Source organism: Acomys minous (genome assembly GCF_964271855.1).
Source record: "Acomys minous genome assembly, chromosome: 16".
Taxonomy (NCBI): domain Eukaryota; kingdom Metazoa; phylum Chordata; class Mammalia; order Rodentia; family Muridae; genus Acomys; species Acomys minous.
The window spans coordinates 65,359,085-65,374,938 of record NC_140498.1 but is presented as its reverse complement, the minus strand read 5'-3'; the positions used below and the strand labels follow the sequence as shown (position 1 = coordinate 65,374,938).

The following is a 15,854-nucleotide window of genomic DNA, read 5'->3' as shown; positions in this document are numbered from 1 at the left end:
ATCTTCCATCCCAGTGCTGCTCAGGTACCCCGAGGTTGTAGGACCTTTCCCTTTCCACATCCCCCATCATCATCCTAAGCTCCATGAGGGATCTCAGAAAAGCGCTAGAGAGCTACAGGACAAAGACCAGTCCGGTTTCTAACTCACCTCAAGAAATATGGGGAGTGACCTGAGGGGCTTGGAGAATTCTCTGGCAGAGGAGCTCCAAAGGGGGTAGGGGGGCGGTAACAGACCTGACCCAGAGGGCCAGTGAATCTGGGACCTGATGACCTAGGTGGCTACTAGTCAAGTATTCCAATGTGCGTCCTAAGAGCAAAGAGGAAACACTGCCATTTCCGCTATTGAGAGGCTGGTGTGATAGAACCACACCTTTAATCCCAGCACTTCAGTAGGAAGATGCAGGTGGATTGCTGTAATTTGTTGGCCACGCCTGTCTGCAAAGCAAGCTCTGAACAGCCATGGCTACACAGAGAATCCCTGTCTTGACAAATCTAAAAAAAAACAAACCAAAATAACAACAACAAAGTAAGGTCATTGAAGACTTTAGTTAACCAAAGCTTTTGCTGCCAGTCCAAATTCTGGCATGAACTATCTAGATCCTAGGACCCACAAGGGAAGAGAGAACTGACACCAGCAAGTTGTCCTCAGACCCATCCATGTGTGTCGTGGTTTCCAGTTTCTGGGTTACAAATCACAACCTATGGGAGTCAAATACTTTTAATAAAACAAAGCATAGTCATGGTAGGGAATAAGCTCCATTGGCAGAGTGCTGTTCTAGCAGGCAGGAAGCCAGTGGTTCCGTCCTTGGGACTGAAGGGCACATGGGAGCTCAGGCCTTGGATCCTGGGACTCCCAAAGGTGGTGGCAGAGGAAACAGCAGTTTAAGGTCGTCCACCGGTGATAAAGTGAGTCCCTGGCCATCCCACATGTTTTCCTGATGCCATGCGGGGCGATCAAAGACGCTGCCGGAATCTCCCTTTGTTCTGCTTCGTGTGCTTTCATGGACTCACCTGTGAGTATGTGGAGGACACTGGCAGTCATGTGCTCTTCCCCGTTCTCCTTTTTGATCACTACCGTTTCTCTGCTGTGCCCTCCCACTAGCTGTCAAACCTTCAGAATGTCTACATCTCTGCCTCCCAGGTGCACCGAGGAGCACAGCCCGTGTGGCCTGCTCTCCTCACCGAATGCTGTCTATGCTCTTTGGACTCACACTGCAATCGTCCTTCTGGCTGGCAAGCGCCTTACCCACCCATTCACCATCTTCTCATGTCTGGCTCTGCTGTACTACAGATGATCCAGGCCAGCCCAGGACCCGCCTATGTTTCCCAGGCCAACATCTAAATGATACATCTCCATGAGCCTCCTGCGTGTAGGCTCCTCACGCCCACCCCTTCAACCACATGTACCCACTCAAGTGTTCTCTCCTGCCGAGTACAGAAAACACTCCTCATATGTGTGGGATCTGTGAGTGTAGAGCCCTCTCCCTCAGATGTTCTCGGTCCCCTCCTGGGGAGGAAAGGTCTTCCCCATCCCACCTCCAACACTGCAACCACGGGCACGGCAGGTGTCTCCGAAAGGAGCTGAGGGCGGAGCACATGGGGTGGAGGGTAATGCAAGTCTCCCACTCACCTCACGAAATAGGGGGAACAACTTGGGATGCTTGTAGAAGTCTCCTCCTGCAGGGGAGCTCCAGTGGGTGGGGGGGGGGCCAGGAGCGGACTTGAGGGTCAGAGGTCCTAGGACCCGATGGCCTAGGTCCTACTGGCCGCGCACACCAATGAGCCTCCTAGGAGAAAGATGCAGGACTGTCACCAACAAAATCTATTGGTCCAGCTACCACACATAACTAGTGTTTTGATCAAGACCCATATGGTGCGGTGTGTTATTCCCACCCAGTCAGTGTAACCCACATAGCTGCTTCAGCATCTCATCTTTTCATATACTCTGGGTGGTGACGAACATGTGGCATGGTACCTCTACCACACGCTGTTGGTCCCCACTCACCAACTTTTCTGAGTCAGAGTCTCTTCTCCAACATGGCATTTAGGATAGATGCATAGAAGCATCTAGATAGTCTCTTCTCTACTCTCACCATACAAGTTCTGGCCTATGGTACTCCCTCAGTTTTTACATGTGTTTAGGGTACTCAGTCTCAGGTTTCCCAAGCTTATTGTGAAAGGACTTTTTATCCTTTAAGCCATCTCTCCAATATTCTCCATCCACTGTGTCTGAAATTCCAAGCTAGCCTGGGATGTCCTCTATTTTCCAGGGTGTCCTGGATTTAATACATCTGGCTATAGATGCTGACTGTTAAAATTCAACATGGGACCTCCCTGTCCGTGTGGTAACTCCTCTTTGGGTGGATCCTGCTGCTGTAAGGTCTTTACCTCCCACTTTTTGATGTCCCCATCCTTAGTAGTCTTGCAGAAGTATGCAGGAGGTGCAGTGCTGGCACCCAGGACACACGTTAAGCCAAGTGAGTAACTCACCTCAAGATATAGATGACGGTAACTCAGGCTCTGGAGAAATATACTGCAGGAGAGATCTTCTTGGTGTGGGCCCAGTAATGGACTTAGCCACAAGGGTTAGAGGTCCTAAGACCAGATGATATTGGTCCCTACTGTCCACACACACCAACAAGTCTCCTAGGAACAAATAATTGAAAATTCATTAAGTATCTTAAATCTGTTCCATCCCCCATCTTTTATTTTAAAATGATTTTATACTATGTGTGCTTATATATATGTATGTGTGGACATGTGCCACAATACACATATAGGGGTCAGAAGACAACTTGTGAAAGTTGCTTTTCTCCTTTTACTGCTTGTGTCCTGGGAGCCCAAGTGAGGCTGTCAGGTTTTCAGCATCATTACTCACTGAGCCATCTCTATGGTCCTGTCGCCCAGTTCGTGTGGTGTTTGCTGTGTATACAACCTTGGTTTATTCTCTTTCTCTTTCCTGTGTATGTGTACACGTGTCCCCTTGCACGCACTCATTTTCATGCATGGTTTGTAGAACTGTAATCTTGTGAACCTCAGGACTTAGATAGTTCAGTCTAGCTCATAATATTTTGAACTTGAGGGTCCAGGTCAACTAGCCAACAACATATCTGTGACTCCTCCCTACTCATTTCATTTTTTTGTTGTTTGTTTTCTCTTCTCTCCTCTGTCTCTTTCCTATCTCCCTCTCTCTGAAACTAGATCAAATGTAGACCAGGCTCTTATCAAATGGGTTATATGCCCCAGAATGATCTGTAACTCTTGACATACTCGCTTTCACTTCCAAGGGCTGGGATTTAATGACATGGGCCACCACACCGTGTTCCCTTTTCATGATGTCTTAGACAAAAGAATCAAACCCAGGCGGCTCTGAAATTTATATTACATGGATGTGCAGTATTCAGGGATTTAAGGTAGGAGGGCATTCCAGACACAGCGCTTACTTTTGGCCAGAGCAGAGTGACTGAAATTAGGTGTCATGGTCAAAGAAGATTAGGCTCTCTGACAGTCTACAAAGGCGGCAGGCGGTAAGGCCTGAGTCCATGGCCTCAAGGTCTAATGAGACCCTTGGTTGCCATCCCCAAAACATTACTGCTAAAATCTACCAGCCAGTTCTCGTACATGTGGTACCAACCCATTCTTCCCTACAGAAAGTGGAAGGGGCGGAGCCGGCGGAAGTTCTATTTCCACCAGGCGCCAAGAGATGAATGCGTAACTTCCTCTCAGAGAGGGGGGATACTTCCGGTGAAAGAACCCAGGCCAGCCCTACGGGTGCCGATTGGGGCCTAGCGCAGTGCGTTTGCGGGTTGTCCCTGCATTGCGCGCGCGGTAAGCGTTACTAACGGACAACTCCTGCCTCAGGGATCTCAGAGTGATGCTTCGGGAACTGTGGACCCTCTTGCCTGTTATCCCTCCTACCCAGCCCCTGATGATGTTCATGAAGGATTGGGGTATGAAACTAGGTAGCTGCAGCTGTGGCTCTAGTTAAGGACCGCGTGAAGCATGTTGGAGAATAGTGTTTCCAGCTCACCTCAAAGTTTTTAAAAAAAACAAAAAAACCCAAAAACCTACCCGGAACGGACGCCCAGATTCGCTGACTAGACAGTCGAGCAAAATCGATCTGAGAAAAAGAATTGGTGCACGTTAATTTGAACCAAATCTCCTAGGAGCCAAGACTAAAGAGTCAGCACTCACCAAAGGAGACCGGGGTACGAGTTCCTGAGAACCTGCTGTAAATACGCCAGCGTACTTAATGTCACTTGGAACCTCATGTTAAGTAACATCCAGATCTCCTTCCCAAATGAAGGACCGACCGTGGCACAGGTCAAGTAAGACTCAATCCTATTCACCAATGTGTGCGTGGGCGTGTGCGTGAATATAATAAAAATTTCTAAACCCTCATAAAAAATGACATTATTTGAGGACCCACTGTTATAATGGCACTAAAAACATAAGGGTGCTGTTTTTTGAGACCATGTCTTGCTATGAACAGGCCCTCCACTTGCGCTATTTCTCTCTTTGCTTCACAGTGCTGAAATTACAGGGTTAAGATGCTGTGCCCAGCCTCTTTGGTGGTTTTTCAGACTGGGTGTCCTTTAGCCCAGCTAGCCTTAGACTTGGGATGTAGCTGGGATTTGCCTTTGAACCCCTTGATCTTTCATCCTGCATAAGTGCTGGGAATACAGTGTCGTGCTACCATGCCTGGCTGGGTGTTCGTGATTAAAGCTTTGCCAGAAGAATTGTGTATATACATGAGAAGTTTATGGTTTGGGTTTTTAAAACAAAAACAACACTTGTAATATATCCTTTGCCTCTTGTACTGACATTGAGTCCTCAAAGCTGACAGGACTGAAATTGGAGTGACCCTCTTATACTGGCAGTTAGCTGTGGAAATCGCCATGTAAAGGTGTCTTTAATGGCTCAGGGAATAGCAAGAGTCAGGTTCAGCGAGGATCCCTTATTCACCTATGGGGAAATTAAGAAGGCGAGCCAGATGTGGCGGTACACTCCTGTAATCCCCGCACTTGGGAAACTGAGGCAGAAGGATCACTAACTTAGAGGCCAGTCTGGACTATAATGTGTGTTCTAGACTAGTCTGAGCTATAGAGTGATGCCTCGTGCCAGAAAATGGAAAGGAAGAAAAATATTTGAAAAAAGCCGCAATAGAAGTGGTGGGGGTGTAGCTCAGTAGCACATTGTCTAGGTCAGGCAAGGCCCTGGGTTGGACCCCCAGCATCACCAAATCTAAAGGAGGAGAGAGAGCAAAAGTAGGCGTGCTCACCTGCCAAGTCAAGCTGAACCTGAGCTAACTGTCACTGTGAAGGTAAGAGCTACCAAGTGAGGGTTCCAATCCTGATGACATCACAAGTGTTGCTTAGAAACGAGTAAACAAAAATTTTACTGGCCAGTCCTTAGCCCAACATGATGCTTAAGATATAGTTTATTATTTATTTATTCTTGTGCCACAAATTACCCTTTAACAAATATTTATTTACTCAGAGCATCTGAAAGTCCAAAAATCAGTGTAATTTTTTTTTCTTCCCTTTAAACAGTGATGAGAGGGACAAGATATCCATCATGGTATCTTTTGAACTCATTTTAAAGCCATGTAGTATTTATTCTGTGACAGGGATCCCACAGACCAATCTCAACAGAGTGAGAGGGAACTTGACAAGGGTGTGACAGCCAGGAGTGACTATTGGTAGGCACCATCTTGAAAGCTAGCTACCACCTTTTCCCAAACTCTGATTTGAAAGCACACTCACCCCCGTCTCTCTCAGGGCAGGCAGGGCTCACACCCCCAGTGTTCCTCCTACGCCTGCCTCCCTAGTGCTGGAGTTATAGGTGCCCCACTATGCCCGCCATTCATGATCCCCTTAATTTTTGGAGGCCAGTTATTATGTAGCCCAGCTGGCCTCATAGCAGTAGCTATGTAGCCCTGGGTGACCTCAAACTTGAGGCAGTCCCCCTGCCTTCACCTCCCAAGTGCATGCGATACAGGGATGTGCCACTATGCATGCCTAGGTACTTTTTAGCCAGACTTTGCCAAAAGTTTTCCATCTGAGAGTTTTGTGGTTCTATATTAATACCAAAAAAACCCTAACAATGCGTTTGCCTCTTGTACTGACATTGAGACCTTAAACCTGAAAGGATTGATTGTTAGCTGTGGAAATCACCATGTAAGATGTGTGACCCAAAGAATAGCAAGAGTTATCCACAAAGTGCCCAGAACTGTTAAGGAAATGAAAGAACATGAGGCATAAAAATACTGGGTCCTGATGTTTTAAAAAAAAAAAAAGCTTGATTTCTTTAACACCAAATAAGCAAAATCACTATATGATACTATATATAACATACTTACATATGTTTATTGGTCTTAACTCCCTGCTTCTAAATAAATACAGTTTTATGATTGATAGTATCTATGCATAGCTGTTAATAACCATATTTAAATATTCAGGCAATCATGACGGTTAGTAATGGTAGCTATTTGAGTTTTCTTTATGTCTGTTTGTTTTTTGTTTTGCTTGTTTTTCAAGACAGGGTTTCTCTGTGTAGCCCTGGCTGTCCTGGAATTCACTCTGTAGTCCAGGTTGGCCTTGAACTCAAGAGATCCACCTGCCTCTGCCTCCTGAGTGCTGGGATTACAGGTGTGCGCCATCACACTTGGCGGAGTTTCCTTTTGGCTCTATTGACTTCTAGTAAATTTAGAGAGCTGACCTTGTGGTGCTAGAGGCCGAAGCTAGGGCCTCGTGCATGCTAAGCAAGTCCTGTATCACCTGGTCACACCTCTAGCCTGAGAGGGCTGATCTTAAGTCTCCAGGGCTGTGGTTGGGAGGACCAATATTAGGGTGTGTGTTGTTAAGGGTGTTAGAGGGGACTGTAGACAATCTGTAAGCAAAGCCACGTAGATGTATACAGAGTACAGACCACCATTGCTTTAGAGTGTGTCCATCCGTGCTGTGAAGAGATGATGGAGTGGAGAAGGCGGGCATTAGCCAGCCCTGGTGGCCATGTTCCTCATTCACCTAGAGTTCAGTGGAGCCCAGGAAGTCGTCACTCTACTGAACTGTATCCACAACCCTTCAATGTAGTTTTAATTCACATTTCTTGGATGGCTAAGGTTGTTGAATACTTTGCAAGATTATTGGCTATCTTTATCTTTTCAGAAGTAGCTGTTCATTTCATTAGCACATTGATTGGGTTGTTTGAATTAATTGTATATACTGTAGCTCTAAATCCCAGGTTAGTCAGCAAAGATTTCCCCTCCCCGCCTTTCAGGCTGTGTGTTCCTGCAGTTGTTGCTTTTGGTGTCTAGAAGCCTTTTATTTGTATCCAGTCCTATTAGATGTTAGCAGCATTTCTGAGTGATGGAAGTTCTTTTCAGAAGGTGCTTGCCCATGTCTTAGAGTGTGTCCTACTTAAGGGCTTCAGAGTTCATCTTGCATTAGGCTCTTGGCTGGACTTTGAATTGGTTTTGGACAGGGAGAGGAGCTACAGATCTAGTTTCAGTTACCTACATGTTTTCCCAACACTATTGCAACAGACTGTCTTTTCTCCAGTGACTATTTAGGCATCCTTATAAAAACTCATGGACTGACTGTGGAGGTTTGCATCGGGGTCTCTATTCTGGTCTGTTATCTCAGTGTCTGTTGTGTGCAGGTGCCATGCTGTTTTGTTACTGAGGATTAGGAAGATCCTAATGTGGCCATGCCTCCAGCACTGCTCTTTTTGTTCAGTAATGTCCTGCTATATAGGGTGATTTTATTTTGATTTACTTATTATTGACGGTCCGTCCGTGCAAGCCTGGAAGTTGCTGTGTAGGCAAGGATGACCGAGCTCCAGATCCCCTGCTTCTACCCCGAGTGCTATGATTCAGGAGCACATCCCCGTATCTGGTTTATATGGTGCTGGGGACTGAGGCCAGGGCTCCTGCATACTAGCGAAGCACACTTCCAGCTAAGCCACATCCCTGGTGCACTCCTCATGTTTTGAGACAGGGTCTCATAGTGTAGACAAGGCTAGCCTGGAATTTCCCTTTCTGCCACAACTGGTCTTTTTGGTTTTTTGAGACAGGGTCTCTCTGTGTAGCCTTGGCTGTCCTGGACTCCCTTTGTAGACCAGGCTGGCCTCGAACTCAGAGCGATCCGCCTGCCTCTACCTCCCGAGTGCTGGAGCCACAGCTGGTCTTAAACTCAGCAATCTTCATGTTCCATTATGTTGCTCAGGCTACTTCAAATCCCTGAGCTCACATGATCCTCCTGCCTGGGAGGCTCCCGAGTAGCAGGGACTACATGACAATGCTACCTCACCTAGCATTTTTTATAAGTGAAATGACAGCTGAAAAGAAGCCATCTCACTTAGGTTTGTCGGCTGCTTGCTCCTCTACCTCCTGTTTATGGTATTTCTGCATACTGTTAATTGCAGGCAGTTGGGGTGGTGGTGGTGATATTGTTTGAAACAAAGTCTAAACTCATAGCCCAGGGTGGCCTCAAACCTGAAATCCCAGCAATTAGGAGGCCAAGGCAGAAGGCTTTCATTATATTTGAGGCCACAGCCTATGGCTTACACAGTAACTTCTATCCAGTCTGGGCTAAGGCTATGTGAGACATTACCTCAAAATAACAACAAACTAATGAACTCACGATCTTGACTGAGCCTTCCACTACTAGTATTATAGGCTAAACAATATGCCTAGCTAACTTTTATTAACAAATTTCTCCCCCTCCCTTTTGTTTTTTGTCTTTTTAGATATCCTTGGACAGCTTGAAACTCACCGCATTGACCAGCCTGACTTTGGACCCATGGACAAGCATGTCGCCTCAGCTTCCAGGGTGCTGAGATTATAGATTTATGCCACCATGCACAGCTCTGGTGGTTTTTTGGGGTTTTTTTGAGACAAGGTCTCCCTTTCTATCCCAGCTGAGTTACAGCAAGCCTCCTGCCCTGGCCGCTAGAGTGCTAGGTTTTCAGCTGTATATGCCCACACCCAACTCGCTTTCTGTACCTTAGGATGTTTTGGCATTTCCTAAAGCTTGAGGGCTTGGGAGAGTCTTATGCTTTTAGGGGAGGTCATTGTTTGGGGCCACAAAGCGCTCTCTACTAGGGGCGTGGCTATCCTAAACAAACCAACCAATCCTCAGTCTGTATTCCCAACAACTTCTTGATTTAAGTCTCATACTCAAGATAGTGTTTCTCTTCCTCTAACTCAGCCAAGGCCAGGTATTAGGAAACTGGCTACAACTCCTGGAGCCAAAAGCCACCACACTACTCCAGTTTGCCAGTGCTGAGCACTTTGCTGGGCCCAGGTTTGCTTTTCCCTTGGAAATGCCAGCAAAGACTCTACCTCAGACTTCCCTGCACCTCCTACTTCTTTATTTTAGGGGCCCGGGTTACTCTGCAACTTTCCACGTAGCCTACTGACCTTGAACTTGTGACTTTCCCTCATCAGGCTCCTGAGTGCTAAGATCGCATGTGCACGTCTGCACAGTGAGCATTCTCCCATCAACCCGTGTCTACTAAATACAGGCTTGATGCTTCCCCCTTGGCCTTGCCTAGCCATGGGGCAGCTCCCCTCTCTGGGTGGGATCTGTGACTGTAGAACCATCTTCCTTCCAAGTTTCCTTCTGGTCCCCTCCAGGGACTGTAAGATCTTTACCATCCCACCTCCAACATCTGCCTCCTTAGTAAGTACCTGTGTCTAGGAAAGGGGTTGTGAGGACACAGGACAGATGACAAACCACGGGTCTTAACTCACCTTGAGAAACAGATGAAAGAAACTCGGAGACTAGTGGGATAGTCTCCTGCTTCGGTGGAAAGCCTCTTGGTGGGGGGTGGGGGACTGTCAACAGACTTAACCACAGGAGTCAAAGGTCCTAGAACCTGATGATTTGGTCACTATCTGTGGCACCTATAAACCTAGAAACAAAGATGGGGGGTTGTTACTAAGAAAGGATACTGGGCGACCAGAAGGACACCTCAGCGGGTAAACCCTGATGACCCCAGTCCTATCCCCAAGACCCACACGTTAGAACAAGGTGACTCCTCCAAGTTGTTCTCTGATCTCCACATGTGCACTGAGGCCTGCATGCCCACCCACGTAAAATAAATGAATTTATGCTTTAAGAAAGGGCAGTGTGACTGAGGAACAACACAATTGGCAGAGTGCTACCCGAATGTGCAAGAAGCCATGGCTTCCTTCTGCCAAACCATGCCAAGGGCAGTCGGTAGCTCAGTCCTGTGCTCACGCACTGCTGATGGTGGGGAAGGCTGGACCAGGAGTTCCTGTCTTCTCTGGGCACACAGTGAGTCCTTCACTACGCTGCAGGGTTACAGGAGCCCATGCAGTGCCAGTAAAGGCTCTGCCTCCATCTCTGCTCAGTCTCATTCTTTTTAATCTCTGAGTGTTTGTGTATGAGTGGGGGGTAGGCAACACATGGCACGGTGCGTGTGTGCAAGCCACAGGGCCTCCCTGGGCATCAGAGCTTGTCCTCGGCCTTCTCTTGGGGCAGGGTCTTTTGTTCTCCTTTGCATGTGGCAGCCTAGCTGCCCACACGCTTCTGTAGAGTCTTCTCTCTCGCCTGTTCTCTCACCCCAGGAGAGCCAGGAGTACTAACACAGGGTGCCCCACTTGTTGGGCTTAGAGGCCCCCCATCACCACATGCGGGCCTTAACCCTCATTCTTCTCTTCTGCCACTTGAATTAATCCCTCTCTGTGTGGGATCTGACTGTATAACCATCTTCTTTCCAAGTTGGCTTAGGTTACCTCTTGGGATTATAAAGACTTTACCTTCCCACCTCCAATGTCTGCGTCCTTAGTATATATACACTGCAGGCATCCAGAAAGGGGGCTGGGTGGGCCATAGGGCACATAGCCAGCCAGGTAGGTATCTAATTCACCTCAAGAAATAGAGGGAAGGAAAAAAAAAAAAAGGAAATAGAGGGAAGAGACTTGGGACTTCTCTCTGAAGGGACAGCCTAAGGGTGAAAGGCAGTGCAGGGAAATGACCACTGAGGTCCGAGGGCCTGACAGAGTGACCTCGGTCAGCACCTGCAGCACAGCTCAGGCTCCTAAAGGCAAAGGGTCAGGATTGTGCTTAGAAAAGACCTGAGGGCTGGGGGTGTAACCCAAGTGCTTGCTTAGTTTGCCTGATGCCCTGGGTTTGATTCCCCAGCACCAGATGCAAATGTGGTTGCTCATGCCTGCAATCCCAGCTCTTGGGGAGGTGGAGGCAGGCCATCCTGTGCTACCCTGCAAGGTTGAGGCCAGTCAGGGCCACCTGGGCCTCAGTCTCAGAAAAGCTTAAAGAAAAATCAAGAAAACAAAGGGGATTGCAGAGGAGGGCTCAGTGGGTAGTGTGAGAACCCAGACCTTCTACCTGCTGCTCCCTCCCCCCAAAAATCAGGCCACACCCCCTGTAGTCCCTCAAAGCCAGGGACCCAGCTGCTATGACCTGACAGCGCTTATGGAGTTCCCTTCTCTCCATCCCCCTTAGGGTGCAAGCCCAGCCCCTCTGATGCCCAGACAACCTTGAATTAAATGAATGAAAGCACCTTCTCCTACTCAACTGAACTGTGCCTCTTTCCCTTCAGGGTCCTCATCCTGCTATGCCTGGTGACTCTCTAATGCTCTTTCACCTCAGGCCCCATCATGGCCGCTTCTGTCCATGAGCTGGTAGCTCTCCCTAATATGGCTCCATCAAGGGTGAATCCCTTCTGCCTCTATTTCCTGTGGTCCCATCTTTGTCTGTTGTTTACAGCAGGTAGCTTCTCTCTTAGTAGGAGTTACTAGGGGAAATTAACAGTTCTCTGAAAAACACCTGTAAAGCCAGCCATGGTGCTGTGCCTGTCACGTCAGCACTTAGGAGATGGAGCCAGGAGGGTCATCAAGACTTCAGGGTGACCTTCTGCTGTAGGCCAGCCTGGCCCGCATGTGTCCCTGCTTCATAAAGCCAACCTGAAAACTGTCAACAACAAAAATGTTATTTTGAGGAGGGGGATTGTCAGCCACACAACCCTTTCACGGGCGAGTGGCTGCAGTCACAGCCTTGCTGTTTCAGAGTCTTTATAATCACTGTGAAGACACTTGCAGCTGCAGCGGACAACGATGGCTAAAGCCCAGTGTGGACATCCTGCACTGACCTGGGAGCACAACACTCTTTTAAGCAAGAGAGGGTTGTGTAGACTCTACCTGACCCCATAGCTATTTATGCCCTGGCCAGAAAGGGAGTGACTGATTCGTCCTAAAACCAACCTATGACTAATGTAAAACTATAAACCTTATTTTGAGTGACAGACTGTGTCAATGCTGTAATACCCTTGTCATAACTGTATACTGGGTAAATAACTAGACTGCATAAGCTTTGAATTTTTTTACATTTTGAGACAAGGTCAGGACTCAAGCTGTATATAGCCAGGATTACTTTTTTTTAATGATTGATTTTTATGTGGATTGATGTTTTGTCTGCGAGAGGGTGTTGGATCCTCTGGAACTGGAGTTATAGACAGTTGTGAGCTGCCATGTGGGTGCTAAGAATTGAACCCAGGTCCTCTGGAAGAGCAGCCAGTGCTCTTAACCACTGAGCCATCCTTCCAGCCCCAAGTGATACTTTTTGAACTCCTGATTGTCCTGCTTTTAACCTCTGGACTGGAACCGTGGGTGAAAGCCACCTTGGCCGTTTTGATTGGCTTAGTTGAAACAGTGTTTCACTTTGTGTCCCTAGGCTGCCCCTGGAACTCACAGCAATACTGGGCCTCTACTTCCGGAACTCTGGACTTAGAATGTGTATACTGTCACTCTTGACTTACTTTCTTAGGATGTTTTTACATCTTCCAAAGCTTTCTGGATTGAGCAGTGTCTCCTACCCCTGCTAGGGTCACTGATTCTTGCCGGTAGAAACAGCTCTTTACCTGGAGCTTACTGTCTGCCAACTACAAACCAATCCAGAGTATAAGGGAACAACTAACTCACTGTGACCTAAAACAATGGGTTCACAACTGAGTGTATTCGAAGCCAGTAGAGCTCCGACTGCACAGGGATGAGGGATAAGAAATGTTAAGTACTAGTCTTTTCTATCAAATGTTGTAAAACTGGTGTTAGTGACAAAGAATTCAATCTTTTTGTATGCCCCACACAGACCTTATACGATTTTTATGCAAATATTTTAATCCCTCCCGCAACCTGGCAAAACCTTTGTTACACAACTTAAAGTGACTTAAATGGCAGACCCCTTCCGGTTTTCCTTCATTTTGTTTGCTCTGATTCATTTAAACTAGCCAATGAAAAACTCCTGTGAGGTCAGACCCCAGCCCAAGGGGAAAAGACATAGTCACCACCTACCTCAAAATAAAAACCAACTGTACTTCCTAGCCTGTGTGTTAGCATTTCTGAGCACTCCCTTTTGATCAAGTTTTGCTTTGCCTTTGTTTGGATCTTCCTTTGTGTGACCCTGAGAAGATTTCTAATAATTTGGGGCTTGTCCAGGATTTCAAATCCATCTGGGAGAATGTCCAGATCCTCTCCCGAGTCACGACAGCTGGGGTTGTTGGTTGTAGACGCTGCTTCATAGAAACAGAGTTTCTCGCCTCGCCTGAATACCCAGCCTCTCCTACTGGCTGGCTGTAAGTCTGTCTTCGTGGCCTCATGTTTTTTGGGGGACCAAAGGGGAAGAAACTAGAGTATATAAACTAAGAAAAATTAGGGAGTGGGGTCCCTACTACGCATCTGTGGAGAAGTTGGAATATGCACCGAATGAAGAATCCTGTGTGACTAGGCACTGCTTAGTGGCCCCTGCCCTACAAGGAAAGTTCTCACAATAAATGATAAAGTTATGTGTTAGCATGATTATTTCTTATGGTATTAAGGAAACCAGAAAGTAAAAAAAAAAAATTAGAAGGCTATAGAAATGAAAGGTGTGGTGATGCACGCCTTTAATCCCAGCACTCGGGAGGCAGAGGCAGGTGGATCACTGTGAGTTCGAGGCCAGCCTGGTCTACAAAGTGAGTCCAGGACAGCCAAGGCTACACAGAGAGACCCTGTCTCAGAAAGGAAAAAAAAAAAAAAAAAAAAAAAAAAAAAGATGGTTGGATATTTCCAGAATGTAAAAGAAAACTAGAAAGTACATTCAAATTGTGAGAATCTGAGTAAGTTATTTAAGATGAGACTTAGAGATATGTACATTAAAAATTTTAAGGTCAAAGCCCAATACACTGATGTTAAAACCTCCGTTTAAATCAATGGAGCTATTGATCTGCTCTTTATAACAAGCACAAGAACCGGTTACAATGTCTAATCAACGTTTATTTTTCAAGTGTTTGGTCTCTGCCCAGGTTTTATCTAAATATAACATAGTAGTTAAAAGTACCAGCCTGGTGTAACTGACCTTCTGGGTGTTAGTGGTGGTTTGAATGATAACGGTCCCTATAGGCTCGCTGAGAGTGACACTATTAGAGGTCTGCCTTGTTGGAGGACTTCCGATAAGGGTGTCACGGGGCGTGGGCTTGAGGGTTTCAAAAGCACAAGCCAGGCCGGTGGCCCACTCTGTTCCTGCTGCCTGCGGACGCAGATGTCGAAGAGCTCTCGGCTACTCCTCCAGCAGGTGTCTGCCTGCGTGCCATGGCACCTCCTGCCGATGATGCTGAGGGACTAAGCCTCCAAACTGTAAGCCAGCCCCAATTAAGTGCTGTCCTTCTTAGGAATTGCTGTGGTCATGGTGTCTCTCTTCACAGCAGTAGAACCCTAACTAAGATGCATTCAGTAACTGTGCTTTAGGGGCCTATAGCGATGTGCTAAGAAAGGTTTGCTTGGTGTAACAGCCCTGGCTGTCCTGGAACTCGCTTTGCACACCAGTGCTGAGATCAAAGGCGTGCACCACCACCACTACCTGATAAGAGGAATTTAAAGGGAGAATACTTCCCCCTTGCCCTCCAAGGTCAGCTGGGCCCCAGGAGGAGACTGCTCAAATGTTCTGTAACTGTGGGAAGCCATCTGTTCTCCTGTTCAGGGAGACCATGGAGACCCCACCCAATGAATTCTAACCAGTCACAAAAAAAGGAAATTTTTCTTCAATGCTTCCAAGCAAAGCCATGGTTAAGCAAGCGCTTTGTCCTACCCTCACAGAGACAACAGGCAAAAGGAAGGCTGAAGGAGCCAGAGGTTCCTCTCAAGCCCTAGTGATCCCTGCAGCAGATCCTCAACTGGCCTTAACCGTGAAATCAGGTGATTCATTTTGGTCACCTATGAAACCTTAAACACCCAGAGAGAAAAGACAACCCCAACTAAGATGATCAGTATGTGGGGTTTTGTCATTTGGTTGGTTGGTTTTGTTTAGATTTGTTTTGTTTTTTGACAGGCCAAGAGATCACATCCCCCAGACTTTGGACTTACATTCATGAGACATTAATTTAGATAATTATTTCTCACTAAGAGTTTTCTTCTTGGGCTGGAGGGATGGCTCAGGGGTTGAGAGCACTGGCTGTTCTTCCAAAGGTCCTAAGTTCAATTCCCAGCAACCACATGGTGGCTCACAACCATCTATAATGAGATCTGGGCGCCCTCTTCTGGTGTACATGCAGGCAAAACACTGTGTCTATATGATAAATAAATAAATCTTTAAAAAGAAGAAAGAATTTTCTTGATAAGAAACTGCAACCAGATGTGAGACCACAGGTCTTGCCTCAGTTCAAAACTACAGTGCTTGTCTGCAGCCCAAGGAGACAGACCTGCTACTGTTCTAACCTAAACATCAAATGAGGGATAAGTAATCTCTTCTCTCCCTAAGAAGCCACATGGGAGGGGTGGCATCCTGACGTTTGCCATGCAAAGGCCATCAGATGGTCTGACAGCAGACAGACCCT

At 47.0% G+C, this 15,854-nt stretch overlaps 1 protein-coding gene and 1 long non-coding RNA gene across 5 annotated transcripts in view; one reads left to right on the top strand and one right to left on the bottom strand.

The window, feature by feature from the left end:
• Positions 1-4,122, bottom strand: part of USP42 (ubiquitin specific peptidase 42) — a 38,797-nt gene extending 34,675 nt beyond the window's left edge. Inside the window, exons 1-3 of one of the 3 annotated variants that reach the window (XM_084763445.1) lie at positions 4,071-4,122; positions 2,490-2,645; positions 1,630-1,786 (exon numbers count right to left, since the gene is read on the bottom strand). The gene's annotated coding sequence lies outside the window, so the exon portion shown is untranslated. Of the gene's footprint in view, positions 1-1,629; positions 1,787-2,489; positions 2,646-3,442; positions 3,580-3,620; positions 3,637-4,070 lie in introns of those variants that run through there. The other 2 variants (XM_084763444.1, XM_084763443.1) reach the window with 2 other exon arrangements.
• Positions 4,123-4,183: 61 nt separating this feature from the next.
• Positions 4,184-13,367, top strand: LOC311587032. 2 transcript variants are annotated; one of them, XR_014775736.1, is made up of 2 exons: positions 4,184-4,322; positions 8,751-13,367. It is a non-coding gene; the product is annotated as an uncharacterized lncRNA (long non-coding RNA). The 2 variants fall into 2 exon arrangements; XR_014775737.1 differs by having other exon boundaries at positions 4,188-4,327.
• Positions 13,368-15,854: the final 2,487 nt, after the last annotated feature.